Source organism: Sminthopsis crassicaudata, chromosome 3 (assembly GCF_048593235.1).
Source record: "Sminthopsis crassicaudata isolate SCR6 chromosome 3, ASM4859323v1, whole genome shotgun sequence".
Taxonomy (NCBI): Eukaryota; Metazoa; Chordata; class Mammalia; order Dasyuromorphia; family Dasyuridae; genus Sminthopsis; species Sminthopsis crassicaudata.
In genome coordinates, this window is record NC_133619.1 from 245,818,953 (window position 1) to 245,832,945 (window position 13,993).

At 32.2% G+C, this 13,993-nt stretch overlaps 1 protein-coding gene across 1 annotated transcript in view; it reads left to right on the plus strand.

The window, feature by feature from the left end:
* Positions 1–13,993, plus strand: part of GABRB3 (gamma-aminobutyric acid type A receptor subunit beta3) — a 307,324-nt gene that overhangs the window by 23,071 nt on the left and 270,260 nt on the right. The gene's annotated exons all lie outside the window — the stretch shown is intronic.

Consider the following 13,993-nt stretch of genomic DNA (forward strand, 5'->3'; position numbering starts at 1 on the left):
GAGTTTCACAAATCATTAATATCAATTGTCACATCTTATCTGAACAATAACCCTGGAAATTAGCTACTACAAATATCTTCTTCCTTGACAAAAAGACTGTGCTTTATGAATATAGAGTGTCTTGGGCACTTTCACACAGCTAGTTAATGACAGATATGGAATTTAAATCCAGAACCCCATTGTTGCTACATCAACATTTTTTTAGCTACATCATGTTATTCTAATATCCCTTCTAAATCTAAAATATTTTATTATGATGATGCTAATTAAATAATTGTGATTTTAAAAAAGACAACTGATGAAATAATCCGAATTGTTCTGAGAGAGCAAATTAGGGATAGAAACAACTAGAGGCAGATATGGGCCATTTTAAAGCTATTTTTTTCTTGGCATTATTGACACAGTAACAGATCTTGTTTATAACCATGCTTTCATTTTGGTGTGCAGGTTGAATGGAAAGTATTAGTGACTATTATACAAGCACAAAGTTTGTGTGATAGGAGGAATCTGACAAATGGTCATCTCTTCTGACAATTTCTGTGTACTGCCTCTTATCTAGTATTCATCTTCTGCCCTGAATTTATTCTTTATTCTGATTATCCCTTGCTTCAGCCCTACATTTTCTGATACTAAAAACAAAGTCTGATACCAGTTCAATCTGAAGACTTTGGTAAATGAGCATTTGATTCTTCATCCAGTGCCATATCATTTTTCTAGATCACCCTTTCTTCATCAAAGTGCTTGTCAAATCACCCATAGGTTGGCTTTTGCCCAGGAAGTATATGATGTGTTCCTTTTTTTATAAAGGAATTTATGAGCCATCTGGAACATAAAGAAAAAGAAAAAGTAAGAAAGAGATAACTTAGGTGGGGGATAATTAAGAATCACATAATGACAAAAATTAGTATAGGAGAAAGATAGCAAGAAGGTGACAAATATCTGTATTCTAAATACCAGCTGAATGCCTGCTATCAAAGTGAGATTAGGAGCCTTGAAAAAGAGAGTCAAAAATAACACTAATTCATATTTATCTTGAGAAGTTTAAAGATATCCCTTTATTTATATAATGATATCATTGACAGACATGATTTATTTCTCTTTAGTCAAAAATTTTATTTTTTATTCTCTATATATTTTAAACTCCTATTGGAATTAATGTTATATAATATATTCGAAAATTAGTAATAGAAAACATGTATACTGGTTCATAAATATAGGTATAAAACTCTATCTCTTGTTTGAAGAAGCCTACTTCTTTGTTTTTGAAAGTAAAAGGAAAAAAATAGCAAATAGAATATTCAGCCCAATGCTGTACAAGGAGTGTTGAAGCAAATTATAACCTAAGGATACAAAAAAAAAATGAAATAATACATTTCCAAAGGAGATTTAATTTTCCTTTGGAATGAAATATATAAACATATTATTATACACATGACAATTTTAAGAGTAAGAATTGACCATTGAAACTTGTAGGGGGATCCTGAAAGACTTTTCATAGGATTTGGCACCGGAATTGAGGCTTCACTGAAGGAGGTGAAATAGGAGTTCACCCCCGTCATTGGGGAAATATTGAATGAAGATAGAGATATCAGAAATAGATTCTTAGGTTTGAGGAACAGAATATGAAACAATTGGGCTGGAACAATAAACCTGGAAATAAAGCTAGAAAAGTAGCCTGGAGTCAAATGTGATGGAGTTCAAAATGTTAGGATGAGGAGGTGACATTTTCTATTAGAGGTAATAGGAAGACACTGAATATTGGTGAGAAGGGGAAAAAATTGTCATATATCCTTTAGGAGGATTGTTTTGGTGGTTATGAGAGAATGAATGAGGAAAAAAGGAGAAAAATAGAATCCATGAGAACCCTTGAGCCCACTTCTTTAGACTTGGGAATATTAATGTTCTGCATATTGTTTCTCTTCTTTCCTATTTTACCTATGATGGTAATAGTTCTTGCATGTTTATGTTATTCAAATTCATTTTAAATATTCATGCTGTGCATTTTATTTTGTATCAGAGTAGATTCACACAGGGCAGCTAGGTGGCACAATGGATAGAGCACCAGCCCTGAAGTCAGGAGGACCTGAGTTCCACGCTGGTGTCAGATACTTAACACTTCTTAGCTGTGTGACCCTGGGTAAGTTGCTTAACCTCAGTTGCCTAAGCAAAAACAAAAACAAAACAAAACAAAACAAAACAAACACACAAAAGAATAGATTCACAGGTTCATTATAATCAAATCTGCCCCATCACCAGTCTTGGAAGAAATTGTGTTTATGGGAAAGGAAAGGCAGGGGAGAGAAGGAAATAAGCCGTAATTAAGCACTTACTATGTACCAGATACTGTTTCAGTACTTTATAAACATTATCTTATTTGATCCTCATAATAATCTTAGAGAGTAATTGCTATTATTAATCCCGTTTTAATTAAGGAAACTGATTAGAGAAAGGTTAACCTGGAATTTCACAGCTAGTGTCTGAAGTCAAGAATTGTGGCTCTAAATCCTGCATTTTATCTACTTCACCACAGAGCTGTCTTTATATTACTTTTACAAAGCAACCTAAAGTATTTTAGTGGTAGGATTTTGTAAGATCATTCCTTTAGACATACATAGGCACTTAAATTATTAGCAAATGCAATAAAGAAATGATCTTGATCTCAGATATATTGATATCAGGGCTCTGGTCATCTCCACTTTGCCAAATAGCTGAGAGCTGGAGGTATTCCTCAGCAATGAAATAGGATCTTAGTGGGCATGTCAAAAAGACCCAATGTTTCAAAACAAAGAAGAATCTGTTAAAACTTATTAAAGAGGGATGAATCTATTTGAAAGTGTTTCACAGAGATAATTCTTAGAAAAGTCATCTGACACTAGAAAGACAAATAGCCACTGCTCTAGAAACATAGGTGAAAAATGAAAGAAGAGAAAAAAAAAGGGGTAAGAAGACCACCACCATGGAACAGGTCAAATAATAGAATGCTAGTACAAATGCACAATTCAAAAAACCCAGCAAAAATAAATAATTATTAAGTTTTTTCTGTGATTTTTTTTTCACAAGGATTAATACAAAATTTTAGGAAATGAGAAGATGAAATAAAAAAATCATGAAAAGTAAAATACAGGAAAAGTGAGGGCATTATGCCTGTTTTAAATAACTTATTTCATAATCTTTCAGATTTAAGATTTTTAGTGTTTTTTATTATTATTATTATTTGTGTTCAGTCATTTCAGTTCAACTCTTTGTGACCTTATTTGGAGTTTTTTTTGGCAAAGATCTTAGAGTTATTTGATATTTCTTTTTCTAGGTCATGTTATAGATAAGAAACTGAGGTAAACAGGCTTATGTGACTTGTCCAGGATCACACACAAGTTTCTGAAGCCAAATTTGAACTTAGGAAAATGATTCTTCCTGATTCTTAGCCCAATTCTCTATTCACTGTCCTATTTTTCTGTTTCAATCTAAAACTAATCTAAAGTCTAATCATTTTTCTATTACTGTTAGGTCTTATTTTGGGACAATAAAAATACACCTCAGTGAATTCTAAATATGTTAGCTGCATATTTTTAATTTAAATATTAAAAATGTAAAATCCATGGAAAAATGGTTGATTATGTTCTCAGTTAATATTTAAAGGGATACTATTTCATTTTAAAAATAACATAGAACTAAATGTATTATATTTGTGGCATTAAAAAAGACTATATAGATTTCCTCAGATTCTTGATTTTTCTCATAAAAAGTTTTTTTTTCTTTAATGAATTTGTTTATCTACATAAATGGATATACAGTTATAGGCTTTTAGATAGCAGCCAAATGGCTCAGGACTAAATAGTGCAAGGGACAGAGTGCCTACCTAGAATCAGGAAGACTTGAATTAAAATTTGGGCTCAGACATATACTAGCTGTGTGATTCTGAGAAAATCACTTAACCCCATTTATCTTGGTTTCCTCATCTGTCAAATAAACTGGAAAAGGAGATAGCAAACAACTCCAGAATTTTTGTCAAAAAAAACACCAAATAAGGTCACAAAGAATCAGATGTGACTCAATAACAATTCTTTCTTTTAAACTGTGAATACTCATTTTGTTATTATGGACACTTGAAGTTTATACCAGGAGAGTGTAAGCTTTGGTAGGTATTATCAGGTTATAAAAATTTGATTCCATTTTGGAAGGTCTGTGATGCAAGAATCAGAAGAGTTAAGTTTGTTACAGCTTATTACTATTATTCTTTCATAGTCTCTTGCTCTAACTTTATAAGGTGGAACAATGAATTGAAGAACAGTGCCCAGACTTAGAAAGACTTGAGTTCTAATATGATCTCAGACTTTCATTGGCTATGAGATTCTGAGAAAGTTAGTTAACCTCTGCCTGCCATGGTTTTCTTGGGTTTTAAAATTGAAATCATATCTCATAAGTTTGTCATGAGAATTAAATAAAGTAATATTTGTGAAGTGTTTAGAACAGTGCCTAGTATGGAGTAGTTGCCTAAAAAATTAGTATTCCATCCCATTCCTCCTTCTCCGTCTTCTAAAAACCAGGTAGGTAATAAATGATTGACATGCCTTAGTGATAATCCCATCTTCCAAAAGGTGAAGAAACCAGTAAGAAGTTAATTCCCTTTTAGAGAATTTTTAAACTAATGAAGAAGATTGGGTATTGGAATGTTAAAAGTTATAGATATTTGTAGGATATGATTTGAATCCTAGATAGAAAAAAAGAATAAATATGAATATAATCTAATATCAAACCTAGATTTCAGGAAATCAAAATTCATCATTCAGAGAGAGGATAATATGTTCTTAGAAATGTAATTATCTGAAAAAAAAATCAGATGAAGGTGGTCTAGCTGTACCTGACCTAAAGCTATATTATAAAGCAGCAGTCACCAAAAACATTTGATATTAGCTAAGAAATAGACGAGTTGATCAGTGGAACAGGTTAGGTTCACAGGACAAAATAGTGTACAACTATAGCAATCTAGTGTTTGACAAACCCCAAGATAACAACTTTTGGGATAAGAATTCATTTTTGAAAAAAAAAAAAACTGTTGGGAAAACTGAAATTAGTATGGCAGAAATTAGACATGGACCCACACTTAACCCCATATACTAAGATAAGATCAAGATGGGTCCATAATTTGGGCATAAAGAATGAGATCATAAATAGATTAGAGGAACATAGGATAGTTTACCTCTCAGATTTGTGGAGGAGGAAGGAATTTATGATCAAAGGAGAACTAGAGATCATTATTGATCACAAAATAGAGGATTTTTATTATATCAAATTAAAAAGCTTTTGTACAAACAAAACTAATGCAAACAAGATTAGAAGGGAAGTAACAAATTGGGAAAAATATTTTTACAGTTAAAGGTTCTGATAAAGGCCTCATTTCCATATAGAGAACTGACTCTAATTTATAAGAAATCAAACCATTCTCCAGTTGATAAATGGTCAAAGGATATGAACAGACAATTTTCAGATGGTGAAATTGAAACTATTTCCATTCATATGAAAGACTGTTCCAAATCACTATTGAGCAGAGAAATGAAAATTAAGACAACTCTGAGATACCACTACACTCCTGTCAGATTGGCTAAGATGACAGGAACAAACAATGATGAATGTTGGAGGGGATGTGGGAAACTGGGACACTGATGCATTGTTGGTGGAGTTGGGAAAGAATCCAACCATTCTGGAGAGCAATCTGGAATTATGCCCCAAAAGTTATCAAACTGTGCATACTCTTTGATCCAGCAGTGCTACTACTGGGCTTATATCCCAAGGAAATACTAAAGAAGGGAAAGGGACCTGTATGTGCCAAAATGTTTGTGGCAGCCCTTTTTGTAGTGGCTAGAAACTGGAAAACGAAATGGATGCTCATCAACTGGAGAATGGTTGGGTAAATTGTGGTATATGAATGTTATGGAATATTATTGCTCTGTAAGAAATGACCAGCAGGATGAATATAGAGTGTAATGAGCAGAACCAGGAGACCACTATAGACTTCAACAACAATACTGTATGAAGATATATTCTGATTGAAGTGGATATCTTCAACATAAAGAAGGTCTAATTCACTTCCAGTTGATCAATGATGGACAGAAACAGCTACACCCAGAGAAAGAACACTAGGAATTGAGTGTAAACTGTTTGCACTATTGTCTTTCTACACAGGTTACTTATACCTTCAGAATCCAATTCTTACCGTGCAACAAGAAATTTGGTTTTACACACATATATTGTATCAAGATTATACTGTAACACATTAAATATGTATAGGATTGCCTGTCATCTAGGGGAGGGAGGGGAAAATTTGGAAAAAAATGAATACAAGGGATAATTTTGTTAAAAAAATAAATAAATAAATACCCGTGCATATGTACTTTCAAAAAATTATAATTATAAAATTAATAACAAAAAAAGAAATGTAATTATCTAGAAATAGATGTAATAGTTAAAACAACTCAATGTGGCTATGTAAAGAAATTATACCAGACTAACTCTTTCCTTTTTTCAGGATTACTAACTAGATAGATAAGAGAAATTGTGTGAATATATTTACCTGGAATTTAACCAAATCTTTGATAAAATGCTCTATGCTATAATTGTGGAGCAAATAGAGTGATATGGATTAGATACTGAAAATTTGATGGGCTGAGAACTGTTTATATATGGCTATATTCAGAGTAGTTATTAATGATTCGAAGCTATAATGAGGATTTCAGTGGAACAGGCTACGAATCTCTGCTTACACCTATTCTATTTAATCTTTTTTTTTTATCAATGATTTGGATAAAAACACAAATAATGTATTCATAACCTATAACTCATAACAAAAAGGAGTGGAAGGTCCAATGGATGCTAAAAAGACTCTTGACAGGCTAGGACATTAGGGTGAATATAATAAGATAAAAATCAATAGGTATAAATATAAAGTTTTGCACATGAGTACAAAATTTCAAGTCCACAAAAATAGAATAGGGGAGACATAGTTAAGAGCAGTTATTCTGTAAAAGATATACACGTTAGTTCATCAAAAGTTCAATGAGTCAGCAGTGCGGAGTAATGTCCAAGAAAGCTAAAGCGATAGTGGACTGCATTTAGAATGATGCATCTTCTAGTAATTTGGAGTTGATAGTATCTCTGCAATTCACTCACATCAAGCATAATCCAGAATATTTTATTTAGTTCTTAAAATCAAGAACATTAATAAGTTTCAGAACATTCATTCAGATTAGTGAATGAACTTTCTTCCATGTCTTTTGAGAATTGTTTAAGGAAACTGGAGATGTTTAGCCTATAGAAGAATCAGGGACATTATAGTTGACTTCAAGTATTTGAAGTACTGTGATATGGAAAAGGAATTAAGAATTGTTCTCTTTGGTCTTAGGGACACAGAACAAGGAGTTATGGGTCAAATTTGCAAAGAGGGAAATTTAATCCTGATTTCAAGGAAAAAATTCCTAGCAATTAGAGCTATCCAAAAATGAAGTAGCTTTGTCTCAGTGACCTTCTTATCTAAAAGTTAAAAGATCTCAGGAACCCTGAAAAACTCATTTAGTAGAGTGATGGATCAAAATCAAGATTACAATTTAGTTGAGATGGAGGGAATTGAGGTTGTAAGTATAGGTGACTGTTTCTAGGAGCTGGACATTAAATGGGCAAGAGATATGAAAGTATCTTGAGGAAATGGCAGGGTAAAATAAATGTTTTTAAAAATGAAAAAGACATGATTATCTCTTTAGATATATTATCATCTCTCTTTTTTGTGTGACTTTCTTCATATGTATATAAACATTAAAACAAATATAAAACCTCATATTTTGGAGATATCTTACAAAAATCCATAAGATTATTTTCAATATTAGTAATTTATAAGTTTTCACATTTAAAAGATGGCAAATTATTGTCTTGTACCTATGCCAGTTATGATGTCATATATTTATACCACTAAAGTTTATGGTATGAGTTCTGAATTGTACTGGGATAAATAGATTGGATTCTACACTTAATTTGACACTATTATGGTGAAACCCCAGAAACAGGAGGCCATTAGGTTGTTTAAGGAGAGGTAGGGGAATAAACCCCCAAAAAGAAATAGCAGGTCAAAACTACTATGCCAATCAGTATTAATATCAGGCCTATGGGTAGGTCCTAGACTTTTAGCCTAAGTGATATATAGATAGCTGTAGCTAGGTGGTACAGTAGATAAACTGCTAAGTCTGGAATCGGGTAGATCTGAAATCAAATCTGGCCTGAGGCACAAATCATTTGGCCCTGCTTACCTCAGTTTCCTTGTCTGTCAAGTAAGCTGGAGAAGGGAGTGACAAACCACTTTAGTATCTTTGATAAGAAAATACCAAGTAGGATCACAAAGAGTGGAACATGACTGAAGAACAACAAGAAATCTCAACAACAACAAAAAAGTAACCATCTTAGAAGAAAAAGGATAAAAACTTCATTTTGACAGTAAGACATAATTATAAAGCTAACAATTTTGTTTGCAATTAATCTTGAAAATATCTAAGATCTGGAAATTTTTTTATGATTTCTGAGATTTTTTTAAAAAAATAATTCCAAATGAATTATAAATATGAAATGCTGTCCATCCGTATATATTTAGATAAATTAGAATTCTATTTAATTATTTTCTATTCCTTCTCATTTCCTATTAGTCTCCTATATCATGCTATTTCCTTGGAAGATTTCTACCTTCCATAATTAAAACATTTCCTGAAATTTCAGTTACTCCAATAAAACTTTTTGACTGGTTAATTCAATTTTTTCCTCAATAGTTGATTCTGTGTAATTCTCCCTGTTCGTTTATATTAGTTCTTTTATTGGAATAAGAAAAAAAAAACTTGTACAGTTCTTATTCATTTAGAAATTATGTTAATATTTTCAACTGTCTTCACATTTCATTAATATTTCCAACTATGTTTATCTAATTTTTTTTTCAAATAGCAATTGTCTCTGGATAAGGACAATGTCTTCTAATTCCCTTTATGTTAGAATACTGAATATAACATCTCACTTTTATTTAACACTTTAAACATTTACAAAACATCTATCAAAAATAACTGTGTGGAATATGCAGTAAAAAAAAAAAAAACAACAACAAACACATTGTCCTTGTATTATATATTTAAAAAATCGCAACAACAAATTTTGGAGAAGGGAGTATTCTGGGGAAACACAGATACTAAATACCAGAGCTAGGATCTAAATTCAGTTTTCCAGAATGTTTTCCATTATACTATGGTTCCAATTTCTCTTCTCTATTCTTCCTTGCTTTTCGCCTCTCCCCATTGTGGGTAAGTTTATGTGTGTGTGCCTATATATGCATATATATATATACATATATATATGCATATATAGGCACACAATTATTATCAACATGTTTATATTAATGAATTAATATGTATATGTGTTACATATACTAACATGAGTATTTTCACATTATTATACAGTTTCACTGTTGGGTTTTAAAATATTCTACTCCATATAACATTTACAAATGTAAAAGCATGTGAAAGGCAGTAATTGAGTAGTGAATGGTGCCTAAGTTTAATACTTTAGTCAACTCATGATTACCTATTCTAATTGGAGTCTTAGTACAGAGAATTAGCATTCACAGATAATTGAAAAACCTCATTTTAGCAAGTGGTTTCCACCTTTTCTCCTTATTGAACTTCTTTTCTTACCAGAGTCACTAGTCACTATTGAGTAATAAAATTGACTAGTTTGAGTTCCATCTTTTTTTTTCCTCTGCCTTCTTTTGCATGAAAGTATTAGTTAGTAGTAAGCTTATCATGAGTTAGATAGTGTGAGGAAGTATTGTTATAAAGACACTAAACAGCCCCTACATAATTAAGAATTCCTATATTCATATGAAATTAACCTTGAGAATATACTTTGAAAATTACTATGCGAGTTTCAAAGGTTGAGTTGATGATCCTGATTAATTCTATTGAGTTTTTACTGTTGTTGGGAGGCTTTATGTTGACATTAATTCCCAAGTAATAATTGAAAACACTGATAACTGAATAAGCAGTAAAATAGTAGAAAAAAAAAAAAAAAAAAAAAAAAAAGTTTTGAAATATCAGTAAATGTCCATGTAGTTTATCTAATTTTCTTAGGAATTTCATCTGATTGATTGTGTTACTAATTTAATTAGAGAACGTTCAAGCAGCTGAATATGACAAAATGCATTCCTTTGTATTTTTAAACAATATTCATCATTCTGAAAACTTGACTCTATGTAACATGATTTCTCTTAAGATTCTCTTTTGGTTTTAGAGATTTTGGTTTACTATGTCACCAAGAAAACATATGAATGGGAGCCAGCAACTAAGGGATCTTCTTTGTCTCATTCTATGAACTGTCTGTTACACATAGTTTTTCATCTGTAAACTATTTTCTTAACAAAAAGCTCAAGTAAAACATAGAAGGTATTTTAAAATGTAGCTCCAAGTTTTGTAGAATTAATCATATCACATATATAGGTTTTGTGGCTATTTACATATGATATGATCAATCAAATAATTTTTTCTATCAGTTCTTCATTAAAAAAAGCAAAAATGGAGAAATATTTGTTATACATAATTGTAGTGATTAGTAGATTGGTAAATGAGATACAGTAGCCTATTCTTGGAGGGAGAAGGAGAGCATGTTACTGATATACAATATTTCATCCTTTAAAGGGCCTGACATAGAAACTGTTTAATTGGTGTAAGGACTATTGCTTTTCCCCATTACTTTGGAGTTACCTGACCCTCATGAAAAATATTCATTAGTAAATTGCCTCCTCAACAGGAAAATCTAGATCTATGATGACATTGTTCTTTGACAAGTAGTAGCTGCATGCTTACTGTATGCAAAACAGAGCATTGGTAGAAAATTTGAGGGAGAGAAAGAAATAGACGGTGAAATTATTTCTCTTATGAGTCTAATAAAGAAAAGTGTAAGGTATCTATATAAAGATAATGAAATACAGAATTGTATTTGAACTGATAACTTTAAATATCTGATAATGAAGTTAAAACTTGTGCCTAAGTATCTAATTGATTCTCCATTTTTTCTTCTCTGCTAAGAATATGAAGAAATCACTAAATTGTGCTATAAGAAAATCTTTCATAATAGTTTCCTTCTTCAGAAAGATCTGAAAATGCAAAATCTTTTGATAATATTCTCTTCCTCTAATAAATGCACCCTTTAAAGATATAGAAATGCATTGCCATTTTTCTTGTTCCTTTCCATGCAAATTTTCAAATATCACATTTCCAATTATTTTCTTGAAAACCCTTGAATGTATTAGGTATAGCCTTTAAAGAAACATGCTTGGAAAGGGAAGAAAGAAAGAAGGAGGGAGAAAAGAAAGGAGGGAGAGAGGAAGGAAAAAATGAAGGGAATTAAGACAGAAGGAAGATGGAAGAAAGGAAAAGAAGCAGGAAGGGATAGAAGGAAGGAAAGAAGGAGGGAAGGAGGATAGGAAGAAGAAATAAAAAAGAAGGAAGGGAAGAAAGGAAGGAGGAAGAGAGAGGAAGAGAGAGGAAAGGAAGAAAAGGCAGAGTTAGAAAAGAAGGGAGGAAAGAATATAAAGAAGGAACAGAAGGAGGAAAGAAAATTGGAAAGAAAAAAAGAAGAAAGAGAAAGGGATAAATGAAGGGAGAGAAGAAAAAAGAAAGATCTTTTTAAAAATGATTTTTATTTTCAAAACATATGCATAGATATTTTTCAATATTCACCCTTGCAAAACCTTATAGTTCCAAATTTTCTTCTCCCTCCCTTTCCCTCTCCTAGATAGCAAGTAATCCAATATATGTTAAACATGTGAAATTCTTCTATACATATTTCTACAATTATCATGCTGCAAAAGAAAAATCAGATAAAAAAGGGGAAAAATGAGAAAGAAAACAAAAATGCAAGCCAAAAACAACAACAAAAAGTGAAAATACTATCTTGTGATCCCCACAGTCCTTCTTGGTGAAGATGGCTGTCTCCATCACAAGAGCATTGGAACTGGCCTGAATCACCTGAGTGCTGAAAAGAGCCATGCCCATCAGAATTAATCATTATATAATCTGTGTACCATGTTCTTTTGATTCTAGTCACTTCATCAGTCCATGCAACCCTCTCCATGCCTTTCTGAAATCATCCTGCTGATTGTTTGAAAGATCCTTTGTAGGGAATAGAGTTCATGATTTAATAATGCCATTTCTATTTAGCAGAGTGATAATTTTAAACATTAATTGCAATGGTTCGAGACATCGAACTTATGGAGAATTCTGTTTCATTTTACTTGATAGAAAAATACCATCATCTAGGTGCTAAAATACTTATATTAATAAAGACAATATTGAATTTGGAGCTAGAAATTCTGAGTTCTAATTCCTTCCCTACTATTTTGTACTTTTGTGATAAGGAAAAACAAATCACTTGTCCTCTGAAATTCGGTTTTCTAATATGTAAAAATCAAAAGTTGGACTGCATTCATTCTTAAGTCCCTTCTGACTCTAAATATATGATACTCTGATAATCTAATCTAAATACTTTCTTATTTATTTGAAGATTTTTGGCAAGCAGATAGAAACATAGATTTATAGCTAGAAGGATTAACATGTTAAAAGCCATCTAATCCCCACCTACAACTTTCATTTTACAGATAAGAAATTCCTGGGATTGTATTTATTGATCACTTCTTGTCAACAATTTTACATATCTCTTCATAAAAATGATTCTTACTGGTTTTGCGATTCTATTTCATGGATGTTTCTGGCTGATACTCAAGATAATGAAGCAGGCATGATATGGATTTTGCAGACCCAGCTCCACATCAAGTATTGGTGTGATCTGGGCACATCAAAAGAGAGAAATTCTATTTTGTCAGACCTTTTATGTAGATTTTCATAGAAAAATTGAGCAATGAACATGACTGGCCCTTAATGAAATTGTGAAGAAGGTAACTTTTCTTCTTGCCACTACTTCATAGGAGTCCTATCCTTTCTCCCTGGTAAAAATAAGTACTTGGTGCCCTATTGTTCTTTCTTGATTATTAAAACATGTTAGACATTCTAAGGTGAAAATGAGTTAATGCCAGGTTAAATGGCTGCTTCGTTTAAAGTATATTAGTCTTTTAACAAAGCTCAAAACCTTAAAGTTGAATGTATTAGAAGCTTACCATGTGAAACTGCAAACCTCATCTATTATGGTAAGAAAACATTTCTAGAATATATTATCCTATTTTTCCTTCTTGATCACTCTACAGCAAAATTTTTTTCCCCAAAAAACTCACTCTTCCTTCTTTCCTTCCCTCCCTCCCTCCCTCCTTTCCTTTCTTTCTTCCTCCCTTTGTTCCTCCCTCCCTCCCTCCTTTCTTTCCTTCCTTCCTTCCTTCCTTCCTTCCTTCCTTCCTTCCTTCCTTCCTTCCTTCCTTCCTTCCTTCCTTCCTTCCTTCCTTCCTTCCTTCCTTCCTTCCTTCCTTCCTTCCTTTCTTCCTTCCTTCTTTCTTTCCTTCCTGCCTTCCTTCTCACCCTTCTTCTCCTTCCCTTTCTTACTCTGCCCTTGTCTGTTTTGTCACTTTTTCTTGTGTGTCTCTCTCTGTCTTTCCTAAGAAAGTCACCAGCCTCAATCTGATTACAATCATGCACCACAAAACTAAATTTTCCTAAATAGTTTTTCTTCTAGAAGGAAAAAAAAATACCTCTATTTTCCCTCTTTGGGCCTAAATAGCTAATTGTATTAGAACCAGCATCTGCCTGATAAAAGGTTGCCTGTCTATACATCTTCTATTTTAATTAGTAAACTTTCCCAGGCACAGGACTTGGAGACTAGATAATATTTAACTTGAGGCCATATCTTAACATCATCAGTTTTACTAATCTCTGAAGTGTGGATGCATAATGTCTATTCTAGTTAACTCAGTTATCTGTAAATATTGAATGTTACCATAATTGAGAAAGTTCTTACATAAAATGTTATACACATA